Consider the following 26947-nt stretch of genomic DNA (forward strand, 5'->3'; position numbering starts at 1 on the left):
CTCAGTTTTTTCATACCTCCTTCCTCTTTCTTTTGTTTTATTCACTGAAGTGCTATTGTTTGGCTCCTTTCTTTCACTCAAGACTTTGTCCTTTGCCATCTGCCCCCTTAGTCTCCTTCTTACCTTTCCCTTTCTTCAGTAGCTCTCAGTGTGTTGCACACAATCTTGCTGTTGTGAGTATTATAGCATATGGCACTGTAATGGAGAAGATATTGAATAGATTCCACTGTGGTGGATTTTTCCACATAGTATACTCCCCACTGTGTCATTCGACTTTTCTTTTGAGAAGTGGTTCAATGCAGGCATTTTCAGATTTCAGGTGAAATGAATTCACCAAGGCAAATCAGCTTGAATCCCCTTAAGAAGTTTTTACCATGTGGTTGTTCTTTTACGGCCCTTTTTCAGTGATTGTATTTAGGTATGTTATGCATTTCTCTCGTGACTATATTTTGAACTTTATTTTTCTCTGGTTTTGGGTTTTTGAAATGATAGCAATCGATCAGCAGCAATTTTTAAGGGACGAACAGTCGTGCTTGTAATTTGTTGTTAACCTTTTGATGTTTTAACACTGATTTTTCTCACTAAGTGTAGGTTTGTTCTGGCACATTTCTTTGTATTTGAAGCAGCCTTATGCCATTCATAACCTTTGGTATTGCAGATAACTATCTGGAACTGTCTTTCTTCTTGGGTGACAATTTTTAAACTGGAGATAGAGATTGTTGTAAGACATCATGTGAAAATATGCTAATCGGCTGGTCTGTTAAGGTGCAGGTTGGGCAGCAGGTGGCATAGTGGTTAGAGATGTTTCCTTGCAATCTGAAGGTCATGGTTTTGAATCCCTACTCCTGCTGGAGAACCCTTGAGCAAGATACTTATCCTGAATTGATGCACTAAGAATACCCAGCTCTATTAATAGGTAAACACTTATAAAATTCATTACCCAACATTTCACCTGCAATGAAAGTATGAGATAATTGTTGATAATAGTAATAAAATACAATTATACCTCATACAGAAACTCGAAGTTATGACATTTCAAATATATATACATTTCAGTTTAGTTGTATTTCCTTTACTGTTCTCGTAACACTTATATGGCCCGTGTTTCTGCTTGCCACCAGTAGATGGGAGCAAAACACTAAGATGGAATAAAAGTTTTAAGGGTGCTAGATCTCAGAGGGGAGGCAGTTTGTGTTAGTGTAGAGAAGCAATTTCATTTAACTTTTTTTAATTTTATTATAGCTGACACTTTTACAAGTACTATCCATCAAAAAAAATTGAGGTGCTTGTCTTATTCTTTTTATTGCAAGCTAACTAGATGCACCATGGTCTCTGAAGAAACAACATTTCGTTCCACTGTACACAAGCTGTATGGAGGAATGACAATAAAAACTACTTAACTTGTGGATGCTGACATACTTATATTTAATGGTTGCTGCTTTGGGGCTAGTTCTGTTATTCTCAGTCACAAATGACATGTTAATATATAAGGTGACACTTTTTAATACCTTCTTGACACTTTGTTACAGTCCAACTTACTCTTTCTCTACTGTTTCATTCTTTTGTGCCACATGAAGCGTGTAGAAAGCAGAACAGACTGAATAGGAGGTTGTAGAGCTGATGCATTTTTAAATTCTCAGTAACTGTAGAATAGACTTAATGTTGCTTCACATGCACACGCACATTGAGTGAAACCTCTTGTCCCAAGTGGGGTTGCGGCAAGCTCCTGGCAGGTTCAGCAATGTCAGGAAGGTCTTATGGCAAGGGGCTAGACGAAAACAGTCCACTGGTCCCTGCAGGTTATGGGTTGAGCGTGGGGCTAACAACCTCACACTATAAAAGCACATTTTGTTACAGAAACCCATTCAATTGTCAGTTGTGATCAGGAAGCCAGTGTTAATCTGAGCCATTCACTTGGCGACATGACCACCCCAAGCCTGTTACAGGAAGTCAGGAGTATGAAATCAAATCTACTTGGACCCAAAAACAAGATTTATGGGAACATGGAATGTTTAAACCATGTATGAGGCATCAAAATTAGCTCAAGTCCTCAGTCAGGTGGAGAGATGTACTGTAAGCTGAGCATTATTGGTATTAGTGAGTCCCACTGGAATGGTGCTGGAAGACAGGTAACTGGCAATGGGTCAGTTATATTGCATTTGGGACACACAGGCAGTCACAACTAGGGTATAGGCATCATAGTCTCAAAAAGCAAGTTAATACCTTGCTTGAATGGGAACCCATCAATGACAGCTTGATCAGAGTATGCTTCAACTCTAAGCACTGTAAAATTACCATTTTGTAGTGCTATGCACCAACAAACGAAGTGGAGGACGACGACAAAGGTGACTGGTATGAAGTCCTACAACTAGAAGTCTCAACAGTACCACAGTATGACATGTTAGTGATCATAGGAGACATGAATGCAAAGGTTGAGGGAAATAATGCCAACTGAGAGTTTCATGGGCAAAAATGGCTGTGAAAATGAAAGTGGTAGGAGTTGGTATCATCTTTCCACACGAAGGCATCCACAGGCAACGACAAATAGTGATCAATGGTAAATAGCGCAGGTCATTACAAAATGTCTTTATTTGTTGTGGGGCAGACGTCTACAGCGATTACCACCTAGTGAAAGCAATTACCACCTAGTGAAAGCACCTATCAAGCTGAAGCTACAAAAAGCTGAACAGGAAAGTCAGCGCAGGAAACACCTTTACATTGCCAAGCTGAAATGTCTAATACCAACCAAGCGCTTATAGTAGAACTGAAGAACCTCTTTGAGCTACTAGCCAATATGACTGAAGAGCCTGATATTAATACCAAATAGAAGTCTATAAAGAACATTTATGTAGAGACAGCTACAAGTATCTTAGGACACAGAAATGGGAAGAACAAAGAATGGTTAACACCCGGAGCATGGCAGATCATCGAAAAGAGAAAACAATTGAAGAGCAAGATCTTGAACACAGTCAGACCGATTTAGATACAGCAAGCTTACAAGATCAAATATAGAGAGGTGAAAAAAAGAGTGCCAAAAGAGATGAGATTATTTGTGGAGGAACATGCAAAAGATGCTGAACATGCAGCTGAGTGAGGAGAAATGAGCACTGTTCATAAGATCATTAAAAAGCTCTGTGGCAGAAACACAGTCTATCCCTGTGAAAGACAAATATGTAAACAACCTTACAACAAGGCATGAACAAGCAGAAAGATGGAAACATTTCCATGAAATTACATTATCCAAAACCAGAGGACCCAGCAAATCCATCAGCAGAAGGTATTTGACATTGATTCCAGTCCCTGAACAGAAGTGTAAGTCAGACATGCCATGAAAGCTTTAAAGAAATGAAAAAGCCTGTGGCATTAACAATATTCATGCAGAGATGCTAAAGGCCAACATAAATACTAACAAATGGACTCGCAGACTTCTTCTGAAAAAGATACAATCCTTGATAACTGGTCTAAAAGAGTTATTGTCCAAAGAAGGGAAACTGGTGAAGCATCACACTGCTCTCAATTCCATCAAAGTCTTCTGTAGAATTCTACTGGACAGAATTGATTCAGCTATTGACAACAAGTTGGGATAAGAATAAGCAGGATTTAGGAAATGCAGAGGCTGCATAGAGCAGTTATTCTCTCTGAGAAACATTATAGTACAATGCCCAAAGTGGAATAGCTTGTTGTACATTAATTTCATTGACTTTCAAAAAGCTTTCAACAGCCTGCATCAGGATACATTATGGAAGATCCTAAGGTCCTCACCCCCAAAGATTCTAACCTTGATTCAGTTATTCTACAAGGACTTTAAATGTGATGTCATTCTTGAAGGGCAACTAACAGAGTGGTTCCCTGTATAATGAGGTGTATGCCATAACTGCATCATTTCTCCAATTATATTCCTAGATGGTATGGACTGGGTCATGTGGAAGACAGTTTACAGTCCAAGAGGTTGTTTTTCCCCATGTGGTCAATGATCTAGCTGTACTCTCCTCCAAACACATACCTGCCAAACAGATTGGTCTAAATATAAATACCTCCAAGACTAAAGTCATGTCTGTCAACTGTATTATAAATACATCAGTGATGATAAATAGTGCCCCACTTGAAAAGGTGGAGGAATTTACTTATCTGGGAAGTCTTGTCATTTCTGACAACGCTGTCAGCAAAGATATCAGTGCACTCCTTGGAAAAACTCAAAATGCCCTTCCTATACTTTGGACCATCTGTAGGTCTAGACAGTAAAGCTTATGAACTAAGGTTAGAATTTAACAGCAACGTAAAGTCTGTCTTATTATATGGCTCTGAATGTTGAGAGAGGTCCAAAGTGATAAGAGGAAACTAGGGGCATTCCAAAATAACTGCCTCTGAAAAGCCATCCATCCATCCATCCATTTTCTTGCCCGCTTGTCCTTCTAGGGTCGCAATGGCAACAGGGAGAGCACAGAGGCCCAGCCGCCCCTGTCCCCCGCAACTTCCTCCAGCTCAGCCCGGGGGATCCCCAGCCGTTCCCAGGCAAACTGTGAGATATAGTCCCTCCAGCGGGTCCTGGGCTGACCTTGGGGCCTCGTCCCAGTTGGCCATGCCTGGTATACCTCTAAAGGGAGGTGCCCAAGGGGCATTCTTATCAGATGCCCGAACCATCTCGACTGGCTCTTCTCAACGTGGAGGAGTAGTGGCTCTACTCTGAGTTCCTCCCAGATATCCAAACTCCTCACCCTATCACGGAGAGTGAGTCCCAGCACCCTGCGGAGAAAACTCATTTCAGCCGCTTGTATCCGCGATTGTATTCTTTCGGTCATTACCCAGAGCTCATGACCATAAATGAGGGTAGGGATGTAGATCGACCGGTAAATAGAGAGCTTTGCTTTATGGCTCAGCTTCCACTTCGCCACTACAGTCCAGTACAGCGACTGCATTACTACTGCTGCTGCTCCCAGTCTGCGGCCGATCTCACGCTCCCTTCTCCCCTTACTCGTGAGCAAGACCCCAAGATACTTAAACTCCTCCACCTGGGGCAAATTCTCTCCCCTTACCTGGAGGGGGCATGTCATCCTTTTCCGTGAGAAAACTATGGATTCAAACTTTGAGGTGCTGATCTTCATCCCAGCCGCTTCACACTTGCCTGCAAATCATTCCAGTGCATGTTGGAGGCATCCATGCGATGTACCAAAAGGACAGCATCATCCGCAAAAAGCAGAGGCATCACCCTTCCAACTCTCACATAGAATACCCTCCTGACCTTGACTGCACCTTGATATCCTATCCATGAAAACTACAAACGGGAGTGAAGACAAGGCACAATCTTGGCAGAGTCCAACACCCACATTGAATGGGCTTGACTTAATGCTGAGTATGCAGACTCAGCTCTCTCTCCATTTGTAGAGAGACCACATGGCCTACAGTAGTGGTCCTGACACCCCATACTCTAAGTACCTCCCACAGAATTTCTTGGGGAACATGGTCATGGGCCTTCCCCAAATCCACAAAACGCATGTAAACTGGATTAGTGAACTCCCATGCCCCCTCAATTATTTGTGAGAGGGTAAAAAGCTGGTCCACTGTTCCGCAGCCAGGATGGAATCTGCATTGTTCCTCTTCAATCCGAAGTTCAGCCATCGGCCGGAGCCTCTATTCCAGCACCCTGACATAGACTGGAGGCTGAGAAGTGTGGTACCCCAATAGTTGGCACACGCTCTCCGATTCCCTTTCTTGAAGATAGGGACCACCACCCCAGTTTGCCAGTCCAAAAGCACTGTCCCCAAGGTCCATGCAACATTGCAGAGGCATGTCAGCCATGACAGCCCTACAGCATCCAGGGCCCTAAGCAGTTCCAGGCAAATCTCATCCACCCCTGGTGCTTTGCCACTGTGGAGCTTACCAACTACTTCAGTGACTTCCACCAGGGAAATGGACTCTGACAGCCCGGAAGCCTCTGGCCCTGACTCCTGTAAGGGAGGCATATTTCTTGGGTCTAAAAGTTTCTCAGAATGCTCCTTTCATCTCCCAAAAATGTCTTTATTAGAGATCAGAGTTTCTCCACCCTTGCTGAGCACAGCTTGAGTGAAGCTCCTCCGACCTCTCCTGAGCCGCCGGATGGTTCTTCAGAACCTCTTTGAGGCCTCTCCAAACTCCTCCCATGCTCTGGATTTTGTTTCTGCAAATGCAGCTGCTGCCTTTTTTCTTTTTTTTTTTTTTTTTAAATAAATACCTACCAGTACTTGTGCGGAATCGGGAGTCCCCAGAGCCAACCAGGCCCTAAAGGCTTCCTTATTCAGTTTGACGGCTTTCCTCACCACCGATGTCCACCAGCAAGTTCTTGGGTTGCCGCCATGACTGGCACCAACAAGCTTTGGTCGCAGCTGTGCGTGGCTACTTCCACAATGGAGGTTTTGAACAGGGTCCATTCAGACTCCATGTCCCCTACCTCCTCCAGGATATGGGAGAATCTTTCCCGGAGGTGTGAGCTAAAATCATTCCGGACAGGGTCTTCCGACAGTCATTCCCAGCACACCCTCACTAAATGCTTGGGTCTACCAGGTCTGTCCATCAGTTTTCCCTGCCATCATCACCCCCCGCCAGATTTTCCAATCATTGCCAATGTGAGCGTTGAAGTCCCCCAGCAGCACTATGGAGTCTGTAGGTGGGGCCCTGTCCAGAACCCCACCCACCCTCTCCAAGAAGGTTGAATACTCTGAACTGCTGTTTGGTGCATAAGCACATATAAGTCAATTTTCCTCTCTGTGACCTTAAGTCGCATTGAGCCGACCCTCTCTTCCACCGGGATAATCTCCAACTGTATGGCACCCAGCCTGGGGCTTATGAGTATCCCCACACCTGCCTGACGCCTCTCACCCTGTACAACTCCTGAGTAGGAGCGAGACCACCACCTATCGAGGAGTTTGGTTCCAGAGCCAACACTGTGAGTGGAGGTGAGCCCAACTTTATCTAGTTGGTATCTCTCAACCTCCCGCACCAGTTCTGGCTCCTTCCCTCCAGTGAGGTTACATTCCATGTGCCAAGAGCCAGTTTCTGTCGTGAGGGGCCTCAGTGCCACGCCACGTGCCACCCCGCCTGCTCCTGCCGCCTGAAAAGCATCGCACCCAATCCCCATGTTGGACCCCACGTTGTCTTTTTGGGCTGAGCCCGACCGGGTTACGTGGGCTGCCCGGCCACCGGGTGCTCACCTAGGAGCACTACCCCCAGCCCTAGCTCCAGGGGTAGGTCCCGGTGACCCTATTCCAAGCAGGGTAAACATTCTCCTGTTTACTTTTTTCATGGGGGTTTTCCGATCTTCACTTTGGACCTGTTCGCCTTGGGGGATCCTACAGGAGCATACTACTCCCAACAAAATAGCTCTAGAGATCCCTAGATCACGCAAGCCCTTCCGCCACACCAAGGCCCCAATCCAGGAAGGGGCCTCCAAAATTTTGTGGTATATTCTGGTCAGTAAAGCCATCTAATGAAGAACTGCATAAGACCACCAAATAGTATAGTGTAATTCAATAAATCAAGTACCAGTGGATGAGATGGCTTGTACACATAGTTAGAATGGAGCAGCAACATCTCCCAAAGGTTACCCTCAGTTGAACACAACAAAAAAGTGAAAATGGGGAGGCTAAGAACTGCTTGGAGAAGGACTGTAATATCTGAGCTAAAGGAGATTAATCTTACAACATGTTGCACATGATGGTTAGAGATGGTGGTGATTTGTTGAGGCCTTATGTCCCAAACCAGGGATGAAATGAGATATACTTTAATACCTTCTCTTGACACTGTTCATCATTACAATTCAAGTTACTCTCCCTTCTCTACTCCACTGCTTCATTCTTTTGTGAGAAATACTTAATGTTGCTTCATGTTTAAAAAAAAAAAAAATACACTGGATAAGATATTATACTCCATACATATTTTTCAGCAGCTGTACACAAAGACTCAGTCCAACCAACAACATGATGCCACAGGGAATAACAGCATAGCCAACATACATCTCCATGACTTGAGACCAAGAAGCTTAACTACCTTCTCCAACCCACCCACCAAGCTAACAAACCAAACCTAACCCACCCACAAAACCAAGAAACCAAGTCTAACCTACCAACCAAACAAATCAAACCCATCAACCAAACTAACAAACCAAACCAGCAGGGTAACAACATGAGTATTTCATTGAGACTGTCAAGTGGGCACCTCCCTTCATTGGTGTCTTGTTGAATTTGGCCCACTACACCTCCGGAAGGCTCAACAGTGCAGTCTGGGTGACCCAGACCCAGACATGTTAGATGCCCTTCACCCTCAAAAAAATCCTGCACCTCTAACTCGGCAACCAGTTAAATCACAGCATCATATGTACCTTCTAGGGACTGCACCTTTACCTCTATACCCACCAGCAGAAACTGCAAATACAACACTCCACCAACTTAAACTACCATAATTAAAGGCCACACCTCCTTAATCACTGCCAGCTGCCTCCCATTACTAGCCACCTGCCACTAATTTTCTACCATTACACACCTCCTTCTAACCTGCAACCCCAACTTTCCTGCTCTCTTTTCAACCATAACCACTGACTTGCCTTCTCCACTGCCTTTAACACACGGCATCTAATATCAAACTCTGCTTTCTCTCCAGGACAAGCCTTTCTATCTCTACCTGCTGCCTTGTCTTCACAACACCCAGCTGCTCCTTACTCCTCACCTGCATATATATACAGTGTGTGTGTGTGTGTGTGTGTGTGTGTGTATGTATGTATGTATGTATATATATATATATATATATATATATATATATATATATATATATATATATACTATGTAATAGAGAGAGAGAGAGCACTGAGATCCTCTATTTAGAAGCTGTTGATTAAAAATAAATGTCCTACAACAAATTTTAAATTCATTACAGCTTTATGTGATGCTTTTAGCAGAATGCAACCCATGAATAAATTGAGGGATTAAGCTGTATTGTTTAAGCTTTAACTTCCAATCCACGTTTTAAATTGAGGTACAAATGTTAAATACTTCTGTGTTGTGTTGTTTCTTCTGTATGTTATTTCAAATGGACACCCCTTGCATCAAACCCTGAAATGGCAGTGATATTTGACTAGGTAGTCCAAAGCAGTGGCTTGTCCCATCATTCTTTGCAAGCTCATGATGTGTTTCCCCACCATGCGCGATGTCCCATCTCGCTTTGACTCTGCTTCACGATGTAACTAACATGTCTTTCTATTGTGGCCTGCAGTGTGATGGAGATGTGAGGATCAGTAAAACACACACAAACAAGAGTGCGGGATGGCTTTAATTCAACTCGTTTCCAGTGTCTTTTGTTCCTGAGTACTTGTGATCAATAATAGGAGAAATTTTGCACGTTTATGGGATGAATAAATCAACAATCTACATTATGTAGGAGTATGTGGAAGACCTTTTTATTTTCAGTCATTTCAAAGTAGGTATAATTATAATGTGGCTCAAAATTTTATGTGTGTGTGTGTGTATAAAATATCTTTTTATAGTTTATGTCTTAGATTTTTGCAGAATCTGACCCGTAAAAAAAAAAAAAAAAAAATTAGATATCCATTATTAATCCTTTATTGATTGTGACTTGGGGCATGAAAGTTAAAAACAAAATGAGCAACAAACAGATTTTGTTTTTTCACTGCAAAAAATTAGTTTTCTCTTAAGATTGGTTCTGAAGCCTGAAATTTACAGAAAGTAGCCTTGGATGGTGTACTGAGAGACCAGGTATGCAATAACGATATTATGTTATGAAAGCATGGGTTCAAATTATTTACAGTTGTGAAAGGTAAAGATAATTTTTTTAGTCCTTTGTGTTTGAAGGACAGTTGCCTTGTGAAAAACAAACTAGTTTTCAGGGTTTTAGGCAATCCTCCTCTAAATACATATGTGGTTGAAATGTAGCTTACAATATGACAATGAATGTGTTTAAAAGGGCCACATTACAAGCCGTTGTGGCTGGCTGGTTCCCGGTGGGGGTGTGGACCCCCAAAGGCTGAGCATAGAATTTTGTAGCACCAAGATGCTAAGCACGAATTGGTTCTTGATGTTGCTACTCTCTATGCAGCGTTCTGCAGGCTGGTAGAGCTTTGTGCCTTATTCTTGCTGATATAAAAGTCCCATTATGTCTTGCTCTCTCACCAAAATATTTGCTGTTCAGTGGTCAAAGGACACTGAACCTCCCCTCTCTGTGCCTAGGAAATATGAGAGGATGCATATTTTGGTTTTAATTTTTATTTTTGGCTTTGTTGCCTTGGCATACTTTCTCAACCCTTCTATCTATCTGCTGATGTGGTTTGTGCTGATGCATGGTGCATTGTGGGTAAAGCTGTGTTCCCCTTCGCCTGTAGGCTATGCCTGATTTTCAGGAGACTAGGCCACGCAATTACGTTCTGTCGGCCAGTGCATCTGCGGTAAGGAGCCGTCACACACCTCCACATGCAGACACACACATGCATACCTACCATGGGCCCAGTCTGTCTTTTCTATAAAGATACACCCATTACATAATTTTAAGGCCGTCTACAGTTCTTCGAATGCATATTAATGCAAACATAAATAGCATATGTCCAAGTGAAACTGGGAGTCATTTCTTCTATTTTGTTACTTTAGAACTTATACTAATATTAAAACGTTTAGCAGAAATTAAATATTGTTGGATTCACTGGGTTGCACCGCTTCTTAGATCACTGCATTGCCAAGTGTTTTTTTTTTTTTTTATTGCATAGAAGCTACAAATCTAAATGTACAAATGTACACAGCTTAAGTTACACGGTGTAACTCTTGCACATGTAAAAAAAAAAAGCAAGAGAAGGAGGCCCTGCCCACTGCCTGAACCTCTCTCTCATATCCTGTCATTGGTACCGTTTTTGTTTTCTGTTCCTTTACCTCGTGTACTGCTGCTTCTTGGAAGACCAGCTCAGTGGGTTTGAGTTTGGAGACTTCCAAGTGGGTGACGCTGCCGAGAAGAAGGTCGTACGCTCGTTGTAGACTTTCCTATAGGTAGTAGCATTTAGCCAAAAAGAAAAAAAAAAAACACCCCAGACCCCTAGAAGTACATATCATCCCTGCTACAGCACCTCCTACTGTTATCCTCCAAGGTTCACTGTTGTCCAGATAGCACAGATCCCCCACTTTAGCTCCACAGAAATGCTAAAAAAGCTGCATCACTTCATAATTGCTGTTCACTGCATTCTGCTGGGGTAGTCAGTGGGCAAGACTGCAGTGGCTCTTGTCTGTAAAAGTTGCATACCCTTTATTTGCCTGCCTGGTAAAAGTGGTAAATATGAGTGACTCTGGATGAACTCTTGTTGCAGAAATGAGGTTGGAAATCAGCTCTTGTTACCAGTGTTACCATTTGGAGTTAAATGTTATCCCTTCTGTCCTTTGTATTACAAGATGATTATTTTTACATTACTTTTCCAAATTTGAAATGAGACAATCAAATAAAGAGGTATGCAGCACATTACAACAAAACCAAGGGATGTGCTGACTGAGATAGATCCAGTTGGTTTCTGTCTGAAACACAGCAGCCGAGTGTCTTGCTACTCCGAGTGTGTTCCATCTGGCAGGTGGTTCTGAGACCGAGTCTACCTGAAGGCAGGTAAAATATGAGGTGTCGAGGCCGCTGTGTTCAGACTCTTCTTTGGTTTTTCTGTTTGGAGCTTCCCATGTCTGGTCCTGAGGATTCTTAATAGGTGCAACAATATAATAGTGCATAAGTTGAAAACTTTACACTGGCTCTTCGACATATGCATTTTTGATAATACAAACTGTTTATTTAGGTTATCTATGCCTAAGTGTATTTTTTTTTCTATTTTGTAGAATATCAGTTTGCATTAGTCAAGGCAAGCTTTATTTTCCCACCAAGACAATAGATGGCAGTAAAAAGCACCCAGACAGAATACATGTATAATTCCACTCACTGCTGTGATCTTTACATGTTGTGCCTCATGTTGCTGAATGCATGCGGGAACACACACACACACACACACACACACACACACACACACACACACACACACAATGGCTGCAACCGCTTGTCCTGAGCAAGGTCACGGCAAACCGGAGCCCAACCTGGCAACACAAGGCGCAAGGCTGAAAGGGGAGGGGACGCACCCCGGATGGGACGTCAGTCTGCCGTAAGGCACCCCAAGCAGGACTCGAACCTCTGACCTGCCACACAGCAGGCCCCCCTGTTGCTGAATGTCAGTGATCAATTACAGGGTGGTGAATGTTGCATATGTTCATGGGATGAAGCAGTCTATAATCTACGTTGAAGAAGAGTTTGTGAAGATGGTGCATTTTTTATATTTTTTCCAGAATTTTTTTCAGCTAATATAAAATTAATAAAAATATTGAGATTATTTTTTATAGCTATATCAAATACTTTTACAGAACATAACCAGCTGGTAAGTCTTTATTGTTAACCTTTTATTAATTGGGACTTACTGGTAAAAATGACTCTGGACTTACAAGCTGAATGAGTCAGACCGTCCCAGCTGGTTTTTTAAATTTTGAGGGTCAGGGTATTTCTTTACTGAGGGATCCAAAACAAAGCTACGGCTGACTCAGCCTCGGGCCCTAAATGATTCCACTGGGCAAGAAATGGGAACTGCTTCTATGATGTGCTCATTGCTGGACTGGTGGTCGGAGAATGTGGCTCTCATCCCGTTTCTTGTTGCCATGCTGCTTTTTCAGCTGTGGAGTGAGGAGGTGAGCAAAGTGAGTATCTGAGCAGTAGAAGCCAAAAATCTACCTTTTCTTGATGAAATAGCTCTGCTTCTCATCCTTTCAGTACTTAAGGTGTGCGTGGGGTCCATGTGGAGATTTTTGGCCTTTACAATGGAGAGGATGGTTGTGTTAGGGATTGTGTTTGTGTTGTGTGATTCATAAATTCCAGTGCCTTTGAACATTCATATTGTGAGGACAGAATTATCGTGGAGTTAGTTTGGTCCTGTGCAGTAGCATGGTTCCTCTCTTGGGAGGAGGGTCATGCTGGACATCTGTACAACAGCATACAACTCGCTCAGTTCAGGGAGGCAGGCTTAGGAAAATCGATATGAGCGCTCCTTCATCCTCTGTCTTTCATCCCTTCACCTGTGCTGGTTTTTTCAGTGGGTAAGAACCAAGCACTACACAAGTACTTGTATTTAGTTGGGGTTGGTGTTGCAATGATATGGAAATAAGGAGGCCATTTTGTAGGGGAGCACATGGAAATAATTTCATGTATATTTGGGTGTATATCCTTCTGAGACCCAGCATAAAATGCCCATGATTTCAGACATGTTTTTCAAGGATTTCTAGAAAGTAGTCACAGCCCTGCCCCCAAACCTGTGCTGGTTTTAAAAGCATAAAATGTCCTCTATAAATTGGATTAAGAATGAACATTGCAGCTTGTACCATTTGGGATATATATTCAAAAGCGCTATGTCCTCTAGAGTGGACAAAAATGAATGGCTGGGTGTCAGGAGGATGAAAATGTGTGTGTTTATGTATATGTGACATGTACATGTTTGAATTGGTAAAAATATGTACATATTGTGTATCTCTTATGGAACTAATTTTTCTGTGTAAATTAGTTTCTTGTGTGGGGCTGGTTCAGTGTCATTGTGTGTCCGGACATGTCTCTGTGTGTCCTTGCTGTCATCCACCCCCATCCTTCACCCATCTGCTGCCCTGCCCTGCCCTGCGGTAAAGTCTCTGTATTTTGCTTTTTCTCCCCCACTTCCCCTTGGCAGGCAGAGCACGAGCTGCGGGTGGCACAGACAGAATTTGACCGACAGGCAGAAGTGACACGCTTGCTCCTGGAGGGAATCAGCAGCACCCACGTGAGTCATCTGGGTATGCAGGGGGTTGTCGAGTGTTTGAGGTGGGAGGTCACATGCCAGTTTACACACATGGATGTCAAAAATGCACCATTGTGTTATGGTCATGTGAGATTTAAAGGAAATTCCACTGTGCTCACAACTGTTTTTGGCATCTGAATGAATGAATTAACAAACAAATAAATGAATGCCTGAAACTTTATTAATCCCAGAGGGAAATTCACTTTGGTTGAGCAGGATACAATTTAAAACACACATACCTACACTAATATGACATATACGTTACACAGAAAGTGATAAATAATAAATATGAATCAATGAAATATGAATAAATGTAAATGTAATAGGGGGGGGCGCGGTGGTGCAGTGGGTTGGACCGGGTCCTGCTCTCTGGTGGGTCTGGGGTTCGAGTCCCGCTTGGGGTGCCTTGTGGCGGACTGGCGTCCCGTCCTGGGTGTGTCCCCTCCCCTTCCGACCCTACGCCCTGTGTTGCCAGGTAGGCTCCGGTTCCCCCTCGACCCCATCTGGGACAAGCGGTTCAGAAAATGTGTGTGTGTGTGTGTGTGTGTGTGTGTGTGTGTGTGTGTAAATGTAATAAATAAATGAGTGAGTGAAACACTCCCCCTCCCTCTGTGCTATTACATGTGCAGGTGAACCACCTGCGCTGCTTGCATGAATTTGTGGAGGCCCAAGCCACCTACTATGCTCAGTGCCACCGGCTCATGCAGGAGCTGCAAAGGGAGCTTGCCAGGTGTGTAGCCGCCTGAAACAGCAATCATGGGTCTTGTGCACCTCAAACTTCTGACACGCATACATTTGATAATAGATCTCAGAAAAACAAAAAATATACAGGTGGTCCCTGATTTACGATGGTTCGACTTGCGATTTTTTCGACTTTAAGATGGTGAGCTGGCAGTAGACATTCAGTAGAAACCGTACTTTGAATTTTTCCCGGGCAAACGATACGCGGAGCAATACTCTCGTGGTGCTGGGCAGCGACAGCAGTCCGCATCTCCCATTCTGTCACGCAGAGGTGTGTATTAGGTGTATTAAATGCATTTTCGACTTACGATATTTTTGACTTATGATGGATTTTGGGGAACGTAACCCCGTCGTAAATCAGGGACCACCTGTACACAGATTTTCCTGTGTTACCAAAATATTTAGTAACAGTGTTCGGACAGATTGTCAAGGATTAAATTACCAGGGGTGTCCATCTTGTGGTATGCCATTTCACATAATGCGGCCTGTGAGAATATAGCTATCATAAATACTATAATAATTCTGTGAAATTGCGTGATAATGGAGTTATGGTTAGACAGTGTGCAGTGGCCAGTAAGGTTGACACACACACACATTTTTTGTATTTTAAAATTCCCAATTGGAGACAGCAGACGGCAGAACAGAAAAAACAGAAATATAAAATACATAGTATAGGTACTGAATGACAGAGCAACGGACGATGGACCTGCTGTCCCCAGTTGGGGCTCCGCTTGAGTGTGAGTGCTGTGTTTAGCCGCAGCTCAGTTATCCTCAGTGGAATGAGTTAGTCACACTTTGTTAATAGTACTTAGATTTGTTAGAGTTTCCGTGCTGAACATGAAGAGGAGAAAGGTTTTTGACAAATGTGGGACATCGGAGACAAATAGAGCTTGTTTTTCTTTATTGAAATTATGAACAGTCATGCTGGTTTGATTACATAATGAAGCAGTTTCATTTCCTAAGGAATAGAATGTTAAAACACATTATTATGTAAAACATGTACCTATGTTTGACAGATTTTAAAGTATAGTCTGGAAACATCAAAGTATCACAGCTGAAAAGTAAACTTTCAGTACAACACTGGCTTTTTTTGGCCTTCTGTATTGATGAGTTGGCTGATAGTGTTAAGAGCAAAAGTGAAAATTGAATTCTCACACACACCCATACAATGGCTGAAGTCGCTTGACCTGAGTGGGGTCGTGGCGAACCAGAGCCTAACCCACCAACACAGGGCTCAAGGCTGGAGGAGGAGGGGACACACTCAGGACGGGACGCCAGTCCGTTACAGGGCACCCTAAGCGGGAGAGAGCAGGACCTGGCCGCTGCACCACCACATCCACCCCCCCCCCCCTCCGAAAATTGAATTAATAATAATATTTTTTTTATTTTTACACATGTGGCCCTTGAACTCATTCACAATAATGATTGTGTCCCTTCTTCACAAAAGGTTGGACACCCCTGATATAAACATTATTCATGGTTCCCACAGCCTTGGAAAATTCTGAAAAGTCATTAAAAAATAGGTAGTCATGGAAAAGTTACGGAAAACTGCAATTTTCATGTCATGGAAGTCAAGGAAAATGCTTAGTTATAGAAAGTCATGGAAATTGATCAGTTTTAGCTATAACAGTTTTCCAGTTTGAGATAAGTAAATTGGCAGTGGTCAAATTAGTGATACAATCATACTCTCTGCTGGATGCCATGAATGACTATGATATTGTTGTGATTCCAGCTGCTAGCATTACTGACTCTGTCCAAAACTGGAAGACAAAGGATGTGGCATCCCTTGCCTCTGTACTTAATATAACTAATTAATCATTTTTCTTTTTACCAAGTATAGGCTGGCATCCCTTGCCTCTGTAGCTAACATAACTAATTAATCATTATCAAGTATAGGCTGTGGTGGTTCACAGCTGACTAGGGGTGGTGGCTTAGAAACAAAAAGTAGTGAAGGCTTCCCTTTTATACATTTCCTTGTAGCTAAGTTAATCATCCATCCATCCATCCGTCCATCTTCCTCCGCTTATCCGGGACCGGATAAACCCCAAGGCGTTCCCAGGCCAGCCGGGAGACATAGTCTCTCCAACGTGTCCTGGGTCTGCCCCGAGGCCTCCTCCCAGTGGGACATGCCCGGAACACCTCACCAGGGAGGCGTCCAGGAGGCATCCGGAACAGATGCCCGAGCCACCTCAACTGGCTCCTCTCGATGCGGAGGAGCAGTGGCTCTACTCTGAGCTCCTCCCGGGTGACTGAGCTCCTCACCCTATCCCTAAGGGTGCGCCCAGCCACTCTGTGGAGGAAACTCATTTCTGCCACCTGTATCCGCGATCTAATTCTTTTTGTCATGATCCAGAGTTCATGACCATAGGTGAGGGTAGGAACGTAGATCAACCGGTAAATTGAGAGCTTCGTCTTACGACTCAGCTCCTTCTTCACCACAACAGACCGGTACAATGACCGCATTACTGCGGACGCCGCACTGATACGTCCGTCAACCTGCCGCTCCATTTTTCCCTTACTCGTGAACAAGACCCCGAGATACTTAAACTCCTCCACTTGAGGGAGCAACTCCCCACTAACCCGGAGGGGGCAATCCACCTTTTTCCGACTGAGAACCATGGCCTCGGATTTGGAGGTGCTGATTCTCATCCCCGCCGGTTTGCACTCGGCTGCAAACCTCTCCAGTGCACGCTGTAAGTCTTGACTTGATGAAGCCAACAGGACCACATCGTCCGCAAAAAGCAGAGACGAGATCCTGCGGCCACCAAAACAGACACCCTCCGTTCCCTGGTTGCGCCTAGAAATTCTGTCCATGAAGATAATGAACAGAATCGGTGACAAAGGGCAGCCCTGGCGGAGTCCAACATGCACCGGGAACAGGTCTGACTTACTGCCGGCAATGCGAACCAAGCTCCTGCTCCGGTCATACAGGGAACGAACAGCCCGTAGCAGCGAGCCTTGAACCCCATAATCCCGAAGTACCCCCCACAGGATGCCACGAGGGACACGGTCGAATGCCTTCTTCAGATCCACAAAACACATATGGACTGGTTGGGCAAACTTCCATGAATCCTCCAACACCCTAGTGAGGGTATAGAGCTGGTCCAGTGTTCCACGGCCAGGGCGAAAACCGCATTGTTCCTCCTGAATCCGAGGTTCGACCATCGGTCGGATTCTCCTCTCCAGTACCCCGGCATAGACTTTCCCAGGGAGGCTAGGGAGTGTGATCCCCCTATAGTTGGAACACAATCTCCGGTCCCCCTTCTTAAAAAGAGGGACCACCACCCCGGTCTGCCAGTCCAGAGGCACCGTTCCCAAGCTCCACGCAATGCTGCAGAGGCGTGTCAGCCAAGACAGCCCCACAACATCCAGAGACTTGAGAAACTTGGAGCGGATCTCATCCACCCCCGGAGGCTTGCCACCGAGGGGTTTTTTGACTACCTCAGCAACTTCAGCCAGGGTAATGGACGAGTCCCCCTCCGAGTCCCCAGTCTCAGCTTCCTCTACGGAAGGCGTGTCAGAGGGATTGAGGGGATCCTCAAAGTACTCCTTCCACCGCCCGAGGACATCCTCAGTTGAGGTCAGCAGCGCACCACTTCCACTGTAAACAGTGTTGGCGGAACACTGCTTCCCCCTTCTGAGTCGCCAGACGGTTTGCCAGAATCTCCGAACTCCTTCCAGGCCCGAGTTTTTGCCGCAGCGACTGCCAGAGCCGCGTTCCGTCTGGCCCGCCAGTACCCATCAGCTGCTTCAGGAGTCCCATGAGCCAGCCAGGCCCGATAGAACTCCGTCTTCAGCTTGACGGCATCCCTTACTTCCGGTGTCCACCACCGTGTTCGGGGATTGCCGCCGCGACAGGCGCCGGAGACTTTATGGCCGAACCACTGCCCCGACAATGGAGGTGTGGAACATAGTCCATTCGGACTCAATTTCCCCAGTCTCCCTCGGTACCTGGTTGAAGCTCTGTTGGAGGTGGGAGTTGAAGACCTCTCTGACAGGGGCCTCCGCCAAACGTTCCCAACAGACCCTCACTATGCGTTTGGGCCTGCCAGGTCTGTCCAGCTTTTTCCCCCGCCATCGAATCCTACTCACCACCAGATGGTGATCAGTTGACAGCTCAGCCCCTCTCTTCACCCGAGTATCCAAGACATATGGCCGAAGATCAGAAGAAACGACTACGAAGTCAATCATTGACCTCCGACCTAGGGTGTCCTGGTGCCAAGTGCACTGATGGACACCCTTATGCATGAACATGGTGTTTGTTATGGACAAACCGGGACTAGCACAGAAATCCAATAACAACTCACCACTTGGGTTCAGATCAGGCAGGCCGTTCCTCCCAATCACGCCCCTCCAGGTGTCACTGTTGCTGCCCACGTGGGTGTTAAAGTCCCCCAGTAGAACGACAGAGTCCCCAGTGGGAACGCTTTCCAGCACGCCCCCCAAGGACTCTAAAAAGGCCGGGTACTCTGCACTGCCGTTAGGCGCATAAGCACAAACGATAGTGAGAGACCGTTCCCTGACCCGAAGGCGCAGGGAGACGACCCTCTCATTCACCGGGGTAGACTCCAACACATGGCGGCTGAACTAGGGGGCTATAAATAAGCCCACACCAGCCCGCCGCCTCTCACCCTGGGCAACGCCAGAATAGTGGAGAGTCCACCCTTGGTCGAGAAGAGTGGTTCCAGAACCCAAGCTGTGAGTGGAAGTGAGCCCAACTATATGTAGACGGTATCTCTCAACCTCTTGCACTAGCTCAGGCTCCTTCCCCGCCAGTGAGGTGACATTCCAAGTCCCAAAAGCCAGAGTTGGCACCCGAGGTTTGGGTCGGCCGGGCACTCGGCCCTGACCACCGCCCAAATCACAACGCACCGGCCCCTTACGGCCTCTCCGGCAGGTGGTGAGCCCACCGAAGAGTGGCTCCACGTCCTGGCTTTGGGCTAAGCCCGGCCAGGCCCCGTGGGCATAGACCTGGCCACCAGGCGCTCGCATGCGAGCCTCCCCCGAGGCCTGGCTCCAGGGTGGGGCCCCGGTGACCCCATACCAGGCGGGGTAAACGAGAACCTTGATTTTATAGTCATAAGGGGGTTTTGAACCGCGTTTTGTCTAGTCTGTCACCCAGGACCTGTTTGCCATGGGAGACCCTACCAGGGACATATAGCCCCAGGCAACATAGCTCCTGAGATCATTCAGGCACTCATACCCCTCCACCACGCTAAGGTGGCGGTTTGCGGAGGGGTAAGTTCATCATATTTGGAAAAAAAAAGAACGAGAGAAAGAGTATCAGAGAAACCTACCGATGAAAAATTCATAAGTTAAGAGTTTTCCATCAGCAAGCTTCTCTGACACTGAGAAATTGATATGCTCTAGATGTCGGTAACTATGACATCAGACATGCTACTTTCAAGTGCGTTGCTGGATGATCCGGAGTGCTTGTCATGAAAAATTTGCCAAAGGGACCTAAGCAAAATCCCAAGATTCCAGCCTGATTTGGTAGCTCCTTTTGTAAAATTCCAGGAACAATGTGCAAACCACAGCTGCCTGCTGGGACGCTCAGGTAGTTTTTGCTGTTTTTTTTTTTTTTTTAAAACTAGATCCTGATAAAGCTTCCATTTAACATTAGGTCAATCCATTGATACCTGCAGAAAGCATTTAGGATTGAGTTCAGCTATGCCTTCTTTGAAATGCTGAGGATCAGCTGCAGTCCCATGGCCCAGAAACTGTGACCATAGGTATCATGCTGCAACTTGTTCAGTTACACTGTCCCAGTATCTGACGACGCTGGTCTTTTTGGCACACCTGGTTCATGAATTCATTGAATTACACTGGGTAACATGAAGGACTTCTGATGTCTTCTACCAGTTTTTCTTGGAAATAAGAAGCATGACCAAAGCAAACCATGGAGGCACATTTGATGGGACCACATGAGAAAGCTTTTGCAATATTCCTGTCCAGAAGTATTTTTATGAAGACCTGATTGATGTCTTTGCAGGAATTTAATGAGTAATCACTCATCACCACTTTCAATGCCCACATGACCTCTGCCATCAGTACATCATCTGTAGCAACAGCACCGTCAATAGATGTTCGACAAATTGAGGGCACATAACTCCACATGTGTCACCAAAACCGGATCTGGTAGAACATGTTTTTACATGTCTGCATTCCTATATTGCAGAAGGCCTTGTGCTTGTCATTTTTGACTTCTTGCAACCATCCTATCCAGCAAGGAGAAAATACTTCTTCAAAGTCGCACGTAGCACCCTCTACACTTTACAGTTTTGTGCCCACAGGTGGGTAGAAGATGTCAAAGCTGCTGAGCGTGCTCTTCTGATCTTGCTTGATATGACTACATTTATTGAATCCTTCAGGGACAAGCAGGTGCCCAGTACAGTTTCATTTACATTTCTTGAAGCTGCCTGTGCTAACCCACTAATAACATCCAAACTTGAGTTATTAATTTTCTAAGCAGCTGCAGCCCTTACTAGTCAGATTTCAAATAGATGTACCAATAGCACAATTTCTGGGCCGATACAGTTTATAAATAAGGAAATATTAGACAAACCTGATACATACCAGAAGTTGGCAAGCTTAAACCCAAAGGACAGAAAGATCCACGTATCTCCAGAACAGGTGGATTTGGGATTTGCAGCTTGTCAAGCTGTGAAGGTTGTGACTGACAAACAGGTTACCAGTGATTAACGAGTGTTACCATTCAGAAAAGAATGCATCTCATTTCTTGCAACTATGACAGCAAAACTCACCTTGGGTCTCTTACACCTCAGAATCTGATTGCTAAGTCGTCTGACTCAGCTACAAAGTTTGCTAAGATTCTAGTTACTTCTGAATGCAAAATGGAAAACCAGTGAACAATATGATGAGCCCAGTACAAGAGTTTCTTTGTTGACATGAGATGGCAGCATTCCACTGAGTTCAAGGCCTTCACTCCCCATAGTGACACCAGATTGAACACTTACCTGGGTCAGTACTGGAAGACCACCAAGTATGGCAAACTCTGGGATGTTTTTAAGATGCTGCTTGTCATCTCCCATGGCCAGGCTGCGGTTGAAAGGGGCTACTTAGTGAATAAGGATCTCCTTGTTGAGAATATGGAGGAGAAGAATGTTATTGCCTTTTGCGGGGTCTGTGATGGTGTGTTTTGCTCAACCACAAATTTCACTGAACTTTCCTTCACACAAAAGCTGAAGAAACATGTGTGGGCTGCAAGAATGAGATGTCAGGAGTACTTGGAGGACAAACAGTAGAGCAAGGTCAATGAGCAAGACTGCTAGAAAGAGGGTAGCAATCCCGGATGAGATTGTCCATGTTGAGGAAAAAAAAAAAAAGATTGTGGAGGGCACTATGGAAACCCTGTACAAGGAGGCTGATGAACTGGCTAAAGAGGCTGAAAAGAAACATGAGTTCTTCCTTTTGACAAAATCAAATGCAGTGTGTGGAATACAGGCTTCATTGAACCGTCCAGCAGCCCCTGGTCAGCTCTGGCTATCCTGGTCCAAAAAGAAGGATGGCAGCTGGCAGTTTTGTGTGGACTACTGCCACCTAAATGCCGTTACCAAGCAGGACTGGTATCTGCTGCCGCGCATTGATAATGCACTGGACTGCATCACAGGTTTCGCAGTTGTTTAACTCCCTGAACCTGTGGAGCGGCTATTGGCAGGTTGCATTGGCACCGGAGGCCCACACGAAGACGCCGTTCACCCTGCGGCGGGGCCTCTGACACTTTGTGGTTATGCCTTTGGTATGTGCAATGCAGCTGCTATCTTCAAGTGATGGAACAAGTCTTGATGAATTTGCTGAGGAGCAAGTGCATCGTTGATCTGGACAACCTCCTGGTCCACGCCCCCTCCTTCAAGTCTGCCCTAACGAACTTAAGGGTGGTGTTTGTCGCTATCCATGCAGTTGGGCTGAAGCTGCACCCTGTAAAGTACAACCTTCTGTAGCAACAGGTTTAGTTTCTGGGCCACATCCACGCACCCTGACAAAGTGAAGCAGGTACAATGCTGCCCCACATCACGGGACATGTTGGAGCTTCAAAGCTTCCTAGGGCTTGCATCGTGCTACTGTCAGTTTTTGCGCGACTTCGCTGATGTTGCTGACGTACCAGCGGTAGGAAGGGCTGGTGTGTAGCCAGGTCCTGTGGCAACTCCTCATACCCCGTAGCCAAAGGGATTATAGCTGTATGTTGCAGTGTGTACATGGTCCTGCCGGAATCAGGCACTTCAGATTCAACGTCAGATGCTAATTTTTCTTATTCTCACTTCTTTCCTTCCTGCTGTCAGTTTGAGTGGAGACACGTAAGCATCATGATGATATAATTCCGTCTTAAATCATAATTATTTTTTATTTCATTTCTGTTTTTTGGAGCAAAGTTTAAAAGCTCCAGCACCTTACACTAAAATGTCCTATGTACCCCCAAGGTTCCCAAACACCTTTACTGTGACTCCCAGCATTTCGGCTGGCCCATCTGGTGTCGCTCAATCTGCCATGCCAGCAGCCCCGCACTCTAAGGCCATGGAGGCAGATGGATTGAAGATCGAAGAGGTGCAAGCCCCTGCCGCTGGCACGCGTAAAGCCAAAGTGCTGTATGACTACGATGCTGCTGATGCCACTGAGCTTTCCCTTATGGCGGATGAGGTGAGAGCACCCTATCGACAAACGCTCACCTTTGTCTCTATCTGTCCGTACCTTCACAGCTGTGACAGAAGACATTCTTAATGCTGGTGGCTTCCAGTGGCTTGATGATAATTTCCCTAAATACAGCTGGTTTAGAGAAGATAACTTTATCACTCTTCCGTGTTAGAAATGAGTTTTCCAGCTGGACTCCCCAGTGGCACTATTTCTAACCCTTTACTCATGTATGCTAATTTATGCTGTTTAATTAGGTACAATAGTTTCTGCAGCCTTTTGTTTGGTTTTGGACTGTGGAGGTCACATACGCATGGCTACTTTAAGCCCCCAGCCATTGAAAAGCCTTTGCTCCATCTTGTAGTATACCTTATGTCCAACTCTCTCATAATATACCCATGTTTTGCCTTTCTTCTATCCTAATATACATATAATTATAAACTGCCAAATCTATCTAGTAACTAAGCTTCCTTATGTACACATATGGTGAATGTGATCAGAGAAAGTACACACACACACACATCATCTGAAACCACTTGTCCCATACGGGGGTCGCAGGGAGCCAGAGCCTAACCCGGCAGCACAGGGCATAAGGCTGGAGGGGGAGGGGACACACCCAGGACAGGACGCCAGATTGTTGCAAGGCACCCCAAGCGGGACACGAACCCCAGACCCTCCGGAGAGCAGGACCCGGTCCAACCCACTGCGCCACCACGCCCCCAACCCAGACAAAGTAATGTTAATGGAATTCCATGACAGTCTGTTCCTCCCAACAGCAAATTATATTCAATTTCAATTTATTTTTTTTTTTTTATGGAGCACTCTTCTCATTCAGTGACACAAGAGTGCTTTAACACAAGCATAAGGCAAGAAATACAAATACATCAGATAAGAAACAAAGAAAACAGTTGACTAATTACTACCATATTACTATATGGCTGCAACTCAGTATATATAAAGCAGGGTCAAGCAATTCTACTGGAGTAAGAATGTGAGAAAGTTCACGATGCCTGATCCAAGGTATTTTGAGTGTGGTACGATCTTTGGTACCCCAGATGTGGTGTTTCCATATCTCAGAAACCGCCACACTTCTGGGATTTTTGTGCAGTATGGTAACTAATGGTGCGATAAAATGTCCACTCAGCAGAAACTGTAGCCAAGCAACACCTTGTTAATAAAGGGGGTCAGAGGAAAATGGCCAGACTTGTTAAAGATGACTGTAAAACCACAAATGTGGAAAAAAAATAAATTTGTACAATGCTTGAATGCAGAAGAATACCTCTGAAGGCACACTTCTTCCAACCTTGAAGCAAATACAGCAGCAGAAGACCACGTTGGGTTCACCCACCTTTGAGCTCAGAATGCAAAGATGAGATCGCAATGGACATGCAGCCACTGAAACTGGACAATTGAAGAAAGGAAAAACATTGCCTGCTTTGTCAAATGCCAGCTTCTGTTGCGACGTGGTCACAGTGAGATCAGAACTTCATGTAAACAAAACTGAACCCATCCTCCCTAGTGTCAGCTGTACAGACTGAGGATGGTGGTGTAATGATGTGGGGAATTACTTGGTGCACATCAGGTTTTTAGTACCACTAGAGAGCATTGTTTGAATGCCACGAAGGACCAAAACTTTATTGCTGAGCAGGTGCATCCCTTCATTGCTAGTCTATCCTTTCTTAGACTGATACTTCCAGCAAGGTAATGTGTCATGTCACAAAGCACACGTCATTTCAGGATGGTTCCACAAGCAAGACAGTGCCTTTACTCCAATGGCCTGCACAGTCTTTAGCTCTCAAACCAATAGGGTATATCTGGGAAGAGGAGGAACACAATTTTAACATGTCAAACCATCATGGACCAAGAACCCAGCTGAACTGGTCCAGCACCTTGTTGCTGAATTCATGCGGTTCTGGTATTACCTGTGTGTACCTAACAAAGTGGCCAGGTTCTGTGTATTCTAAAGCTAATGCTATGTAACCATTTGAAGTTGGTGTATCCTGCCCTCTAGTGGTTGAAGTCAATCTCCGTTCCTAACGTTTCCCTTTCTATGTTTCCAGCTCATCACAGTGTACACTGTGCCAGGCATGGACCCAGACTGGCTGATTGGAGAGAGGGGCAATCAAAAAGGGAAGGTCCCTGTCACATACCTGGAGTTGTTGAGCTAAGGGTATCAGGGAGACGACAGCTTGTAGAAAGACAGATTATGGACTACGCTGGCTACACTCAACACATGATATAGTCAAGCATTTACATACTGAAAAACACTTGCTGTGTATACCTCCTAAAAAATTTCAGACCTGCACCACCACAGAACAGAGCTGAACTATAATGAAGAAACAGTAATAATAATAGGAAAAATGAAGAACATGCACAAAATTATGTGTATCTTCAGGCTTCAGTTTAGCATTAAATTAAATGTAATGTTCCTTTGTTGGGGAAACCCTGAAGGTGAGATGGTCACAAGTCTGTCCTTCTTTTGACTGAAATCCCAGTGCAGATTCATAAATCTTTAGTCTGCTTCCTTTATTGGCCAATAGGTTGACTGTGAAGGGTGGGAGAGGCACTGGAAAAAGAAGCAGGTTTTCCTCAGGATGGGTGTGTGTGTGTGTAGAATCACACTAATGGAACAAACCTTTAGATGCTCTTTTTCCTGAGGAAATGGTGGTCAATCAGATGCAGATGTGACCTTTCTTGCTGTGTTTGTAGTGTAGCAATGAATAAGGGGAACATTGGGCACGTTTTTTGAGCTCAGGTCTTTCAGGGTCTGATGGAGTGTATGATGGAGTGTGTGCATATTTATATTTAAAAACTTAATGCCATCTCTGTGTGACCATTAACATCTGCAATGGTCTCCCTCTTGTTTGTGCATCAAAAGAATGTCTCTTAAATGCAAGTGAAAGCTTAGCCAGAGAGAATGTCAGACATTTGATGTTGTAATATTTTTCCCTTTAAAACTGTATATCAAGGTCAGTTAAACTAAGCTGTATTAAGTGGCCAGTACAGTGTTTGGTCTCTGTTGTAATTTGTCTGTCTTGCAATCATAGGTGTGTGTGTTTTTGTTTTTTTTTTTTTTTGTTCTCATATCTACTATTTATACTTTTTTTTTTTTTTTTAATAGTCAGCTTGTGATGCTTTCACTTGTTAGGTGTTTGACGTCTCTGGCCATCAGAAGGCTGGAGCACAGGTATGCTTTATGGATGCTGTGCCCTTCCGATCTCTTTTGTTCAGCATGGTCTTGCCGTCACCTTCCCTAACCCTTTGCTTCTCCTCTCTGTGTATATTAATGCCTGTTTCCAAGACCTTGTGTAGTGAACATAATAAAATAATGGCTTTATTGGGACATGCTGTCTGAGTAAGTTTTTTTTTTTTTTTTTTTTTTTTTTTTTCCCCCTTTCAGTTTTATTGCCTACATGTTACATCATATATGTTTCAAAGCCTGTTGCCCTGAGTTCTTCCACTAGAATGCATAGCTTTATACATGTGTTGAACATTGTATGCCAATGTTAGATGAGAAGTGAATTAACAAGGGCTTTTCATATCAATCTCTTTTCAAGATTATATTATATCTGCTTTGGCAAGGAGTCAACTCCAGTCCAACTTACAATTAATCCTTTTCTGTATCATCTATTACTCTGAGGTGTAGGTCACTTCTGGAAAAAAGTATCTGGTAACTGAATAACTTTTTTTTGAGTTATTACT

At 44.7% G+C, this 26947-nt stretch overlaps 1 pseudogene; it reads left to right on the forward strand.

Annotated features, from left to right (window-relative positions):
• The window catches only part of LOC114910727 (endophilin-B2-like), a 43318-nt pseudogene extending 16751 nt beyond the window's left edge, over window positions 1-26567 (forward strand).
• Window positions 26568-26947: the final 380 nt, after the last annotated feature.

Source organism: Scleropages formosus, chromosome 6 (genome assembly GCF_900964775.1).
Source record: "Scleropages formosus chromosome 6, fSclFor1.1, whole genome shotgun sequence".
Taxonomy (NCBI): domain Eukaryota; kingdom Metazoa; phylum Chordata; class Actinopteri; order Osteoglossiformes; family Osteoglossidae; genus Scleropages; species Scleropages formosus.